The sequence below is a fragment of the Triticum aestivum genome, chromosome 1B (genome assembly GCF_018294505.1).
Source record: "Triticum aestivum cultivar Chinese Spring chromosome 1B, IWGSC CS RefSeq v2.1, whole genome shotgun sequence".
In the NCBI taxonomy this organism is placed as follows: Eukaryota; Viridiplantae; Streptophyta; class Magnoliopsida; order Poales; family Poaceae; genus Triticum; species Triticum aestivum.
Genome location: NC_057795.1, coordinates 546,927,991 through 546,934,069, shown reverse-complemented (window position 1 = coordinate 546,934,069; position 6,079 = coordinate 546,927,991). Strand labels below are relative to the sequence as shown.

Genomic DNA, 6,079 nt, shown 5'->3' with positions numbered 1-6,079 from the left:
AATTCACAAAGAAGTTACCCATGGCAGATGGCACTCAGAGCGCACGTTTGCTTCCATCTTTCCTTTGCAAGAATTAACAATTCCCGGATGTCAAGTCCAAACAAGTGACGAATACACAGACTGGCTTCTCTTAATCAGATCATTAGGCAAATCGGCATATGATCCGGAAATAAGATGATGCACGAGTAAGCCAGGAATGCCAGCATACAAATTACAGTTAAGTAGCTGAACAACAAAATAGGCACTTGCTACGGCTACGCAACATTGAATATCAGACAAATTGACAGCCAACGACCATAGTTAAGAAATAACGACATACCAATATAAGCAGACAAGTTCATTCTCCAAGCTCCATGAAAGGGATATGCGGACTTGGTGAGTAAGGCTCTGTATACCCCATCATCAAGATAGGCCGCTGGTCATCAATAAGGAGGGACCAAGCAACAGTAATCTCCAATTTACAGTCACCAAGGTTAAATTCTTTTTGACTTACGTTGCTGGATTCCGGTGTGAAGACAAAACAATGACTCGTGCAACCTGATTGTTCCAAGATCTCCATGAGAATTTCTAGCCTTCCTTCTCTTTTTACCGAAACAACTTGCCTTGACAGATCCAGATAGCCCCCTTCACCCACGGGAATTGTTCCAGCTTTTGAACCAAACAGAAAAACATGCTCAGATGGGCTCTCGGAAGGTAGCGAGGAACAAACAACTCGGATGCCATTTTCAGAAGGCAGTGAGCCCTCTTGAACACGGATACTAAGGATAGTGGCTTGGAGCGATTGTTCAAGATGCTCACAGCACAACTCTATTGTGCAAAAGTGGCCACTGAGGTGACGCGTAGAAAAAGTATCACCAACATCACCATTATAAGAGAAGGCTTTACTGATCAATGCTCTATCTTCAGACTTTGTTGTGCCCTTTTGTTTTAGTTGGATTTCAATGTTGACGGTGTCCATAGAGATAATTGCACGAGACGGGCCAGTCAAGTGCAAAAAAGGATCCTGCAAACATCATCATTCAACATTAACTAATTAACAAGGATGCACACAATTAAGAAAAAAGAAGAAAAGGAAACTACCCACACTTACATGCTCCGTGAGGAGTTGGTAGTCATCCCTAGTGCGAAAGAAGAGAATGTTGCGACGATTGTCCACATCATCTCAGGCGGCAACCACACCGTACACCTTCCAGTGGCCAGTTGTGGCCTTTTACTTTTGCAACTTCAATGGAGTAGATTTGCATGGTCCTCCGGCAACCAGCATCCGATGGGACGTGGCCTGGTATGCAGTGTGTAAAGAGCATGGGGCTCAACAATGCTGCATGCAGGCGAGTGAAGTACTTCCTCCGTCCCAAAATAAGTGTCTTGAGCTTAGTATAAATTTGTACTAGAGCTAGTACAAAGTTGAGACACTTATTTTGAGACGGAGGGAGTATGTGTTAATCAGACATGAACTAACTAAATAATCCATTCAAGCAGACACATTAATATGTACAGCCACACATATCCATACATGTTTACTCACTCGTGTCTTCGAAGCTGCAGCCGTTACTGTGCGTGTGTTCCCAGCGACTAATGTAGTTAGCGAAGTTGCTCTCCTCAATCATCTTCATCTCCTTCTCCTCGTCCTCATCCTCCTCCCACTCTATGTCCTGATCTTCGCGTATGGATAGCAATTTCATAGTAAAACTCGGTACCCATCTACCGAGCCAGTCGAAAACTGCCGTGATCAACTGCAATGTGGAGATATAGTGCACGAAGGGCTCACAAGTAAATATGCATGTTGCTAGAAATTTCGTCTCTGTTGAGACTAGTTGGCGCATGTCATCCCACAGCTCATCGATCAGCCACAAGAGCGAGTTCAGTTTTAAGCCGAACCTCGGCGCCACCTCCAGCACCATGGTGTCTGCCTCCACCGCAGACATGTTTCTGGCTGTCTCGGCTATGGATATGAAGATAGTAACCAGCAGCTCCTTGAAATGCTCCTCCGTTTCCTTCTCACCATCAACGCCAATCCGGCGCCGGGTCGCAGGGATGCTCATCTCACTTACATCGCCAATCGGGGGCTGGATCGCGAAGAAGCTCAACCGGAGCAAAGAATCGACCCGGCTTAGGATCCTTCGCGACACCTGGATCATATCATCTTGCAACTGTAGCAGATCCTTGTGACCTGTGGACCCGCCATGTCCCATCTCAATCACCTTCTTCTCCAGGACCTGAATCTGGCTGATACTTTCCTCCGTGAGCTTCGCGGCAGCGCACACTTCCTGGCTCAACATGGACACTGGCGAGGACCTTGAGATGGCGCCGGACCTAAAGGCGAAGGGCACTAGTGACGCATTCGTGCTAAGCGAGGAGCTCTATGGGCCGCAAAGTTGATGCAGCAGAGCGCTAGCCAGATCGAGGTCCTGCAGGAGAAGATGATTTCGACGGGATGGTGCGGGTCCGAACACATGGATCTGTTGAAGTTGAAATCCGATCTGCTCGACGTGTCGGAAAGGATCTTACGCCTGGCCGATCCCGAGATCCAGGCCCAGAGCAAGATCGGCGAGGACGCGGTGGTTGTGCTGCCCGATCCGGCCGCAAAGGAGGAGACCCAGGAGACGATCGTTGGTCAGGCAGACAATACGTTCCTCTCGGAGTCCCTACCCAAATTCATCATTGACATCTTGTCGAAGTTCCAAGAAGAGGTCGGCGACGTCGCTTCGGTGCTCGAAGCAGAAAGGAGTGGAAGGAGGCAGCGGCAGCGCTAGGCTTTGCCTTCAGGTTAGAGCTGTGCTGCAAGCGGATCGACGAGCTGTGGCGCGAGATGCGCGAAATACTGAGATCGTTCTCGGCGGAGAAGAAGGATCTAGTTAAGACCATGACCATGTTTACTTCTGAGCCGTACGTCCACCGCATCGCCAAACTGAAAAGGATCTCTGAGCGGATCACTGCGCTTCGGCGGCTGGACCCAGGTCTTGACTCCAAAGTGAAATCAAAGCTCGTCCGGTTGAAATCGGAATCCTTCTTATCAGCCATGGAGGGGGAGAGGGAAGGTGTTGCGGGAGGAGACGGGGCCAAATCTTCAGCGGAGATGGACCAAGTCATTCGCTGCTTACCGTCTCTTCTGGGAACGGACATGGGGCACTGACTACAGCTTCGAACATCAGAGCGAGTAACAATCCTAGTTAGGTTTCTTCCTCATTTACTGCGTGTCTAAGGCCTTGTTCGGTTTGGAAGGGTTTGAAGAGGTTTGAAAGGGATTGGAGGGGATTAAATCCCTTGCAAGTGAAAATCCTTCTCAAACCTTCCCAATCCCCTTCAATCCCTATGGCAAGGGGATTAACCGAACATGGCCTAAAGCGGGCTGATTCCTCCTATAAGAGCAGGAATTCACTCTGAAGTATTTTACCTGATTGTTACTGTTTTATTTTTCTTGAATGGATCTTGAAAGGAGTCTAGTTACTTCATGGTAGATCTCTAACGCATGCTTCGATTGGCGGCGTGCAGCGTTATTGAGCCCCATGCAATTTACACATTGCACACCAGGCCGCATCCCGGTTGACGCTGTTGCGGGGAGCACCTTGCAGATTAACTCCATCAAAGTCTCTGCAGCAGCAGAACTTGGGCATTCACTGGAGGTGTATGGAGTGGTAGCGGCCCAAGACGCAGGCACGCAGCATACCGTCATCGCAACCCTCTCTTCCTTCATACATGGAATGACTGCCAAATCCTCACAAAACAAGTACACATGTTGCTTTATTGTCTTATATACTCTCTTGTTTGTTGCCTACATCGTTGTTAATAATTAGTTAATGGCAAATGCTGATTCTCGCAGGATCCTTTTTTGCAATTGACTGGGCCAGTACGCGCGATTGTGTCTATGGATACTGTTTACATTGAAATCCAACTAAAAGTAAAGGACGAAACAAAATCTGAAGATAGAGCACTGGTCAGTACATTCTACCTTTATAATGCTGAGCAACATGGAAGTTTCCTTGTCAGCAGCCCCTTATGCATAGTGGAACTATGCTGTGAGAGACTTCAAGAGTCAGTCCAGGCCACTATCCTGAGTGCAGTAGTTAAAGCCCACGAAGGGTCATCTCCTTTTCCACATGGCGGAAGAATTGTCTGCTCTTCACTACCTTGTCATGGTTATGAAGATATCACTGGGCTCCCATCTACGGAAGTTGTGCTGCTTGAGTCACAAGATGGAAGAATGCCAATGGCTAGAAATGGTCACCTTGATCTGATAAGGCGTGTGATTTTTGTGGAATTAAGAGGAAAGCTGAAATTTATCATAAAGACCTATTCACCTTCACACCCTGCTGAGATGGCTACTTAAGCCCTGTTTGGTTCATAAGTTCTAGGGCATTTTTTAGTCCCAACTTATAAGTCCCAAGTCCCTAAAAAGTCCCTACATGTTTGGTTCCTAGGACTTATAAGTCCCTATAAGACCATATTACAACTATAAGTCCCTATAAGTCCCTCCTTGAGAGTCTTATTTCATAAGTCCCAAATGCCCACTTTAAGTCCCTATAAGTCCCTCCTGTTTGGTTTAGATGGGACTTATAGGGACTTTTTAAGTCCCTAAGCTAATAAGTCCCTGGAAACAAACACCCTCTTATGATGTCCTCTTCACACCCGAAAAATGCAACATAAGTAAAAAAACATGTAACCTTGGTGTTGGCTCTAAGGTGGAGATTACTGTTGCTTGGTCCTTCCTTCCCGCATCGAAGATGCTATCTATCTTGATGAATAGATACATGGACCCTGTGTATGTAAGTCTCCCCTGTCGCTCTGTCATCTATTGTACAATCTTGTCAGACTATATCAACCTTTTGATTACTGTCAAGCTATGTGAAATGTTTAAATACCGAGGTATATGAATTAATTGTAAATCATTGTGTTATGCTTGATAACCAATCATGTTAAGGAAAATGTCTTTGACTATTGTTTTCTCAAACGATTCATTTGCCAACCAAATTGGACTGCTTTCTCCTGTGAGCTACATCAACAGACTCTTGCCCTCTGCTTTTTGCTGAAACCTCACCCCCTTGTATTGTTTATGTCCCTCTGATCAGGGACCCAATAGTCCAATTGTTTGTGCTTTTATTTTTACCGTGAAGGTGTCAATGATTATATATCTCTACCCGCAACTTGATTGGTCAGAAATATTCGTAATTTGGGTTCCTCAGCAGGTCTGCATCCACCCGTAAGGCCTTGTTTGGCAGGTCGTGGTAAGCAGGGAATTCGAGGGAACCCAGCCATGACCCTAGGCTTGTGGGTTCTTCTCCTCGACATGACGACTATGCCGCGGAGGCCTCCTGTCGCCGCCACTTGGCCTTTATCACTGTCGTTGTCCACATAGGAAGGAGCGATGTTCCCTTACCTACGTGCCGGCTCCGGGTGTCCCTGCCGCTGCCCAGCTCATCTACCTTGGCTACTGCTATTGTCGCTGGGCACAGTGCAGTGCATGACCAAGGAGCAGCTGGTGCAGATGACGGTGAAGCAGATCAAAAGAGAGCTCGCTGACATGCTCACCCGCTACCCCCATCCCGCATGGCAGGCACCGATGCCTGGCCCCTCCCCGTCTTGGTTTCGGTGACACGGCCATGGAAGCCGCATGGACGAGGTTCTTGCAAAGGACGGAGACACTGCCTGCGGCGGCGGATGCGGCTCTCTTCTTCCTCCGCTGCCACCAAGGAACCCACAAACAGCATGCAAGAACAGGGTGAGAATCCAATCGACCAATGGACTAGCCACAGTTTCCAAGATGTCATTTACTTAACTTTTACTTTTTCTTAAGAGAAAAAAAGGAAAATGTTGGATTTGGCGAGCTGAGTTATTTGGTGTTAGATCGGGTGTTCTTAGAAGACAAGGAGCTGCAAGTGCAGGATGCTGTTGCTGCTAGTCCTCCCATGAAGAGCAGCAGCAACGACAATGACAGCTCCCAATCTGTTATTTAATCCATGCATCTAGTGAATTTGTTCAGTTTACTCCTACTCGCAAGAACTTGCCTTCTTTTTCTGTGAGATTGTCACTCCCAATATTTTGCAGGGCTAATCTGTCAGTGTTGTTTGATTCTGTTTCATAT

The 6,079-nt window shown here is 47.2% G+C and overlaps 2 pseudogenes; one reads left to right on the top strand and one right to left on the bottom strand.

Annotated features, from left to right (window-relative positions):
• Positions 1-337: 337 nt before the first annotated feature.
• LOC123079626 (uncharacterized) lies at positions 338-2,279 on the bottom strand (annotated as a pseudogene).
• Positions 2,280-2,453: 174 nt separating this feature from the next.
• Positions 2,454-4,327, top strand: LOC123079617 (uncharacterized; annotated as a pseudogene).
• The last annotated feature ends 1,752 nt before the right edge of the window (positions 4,328-6,079 follow it).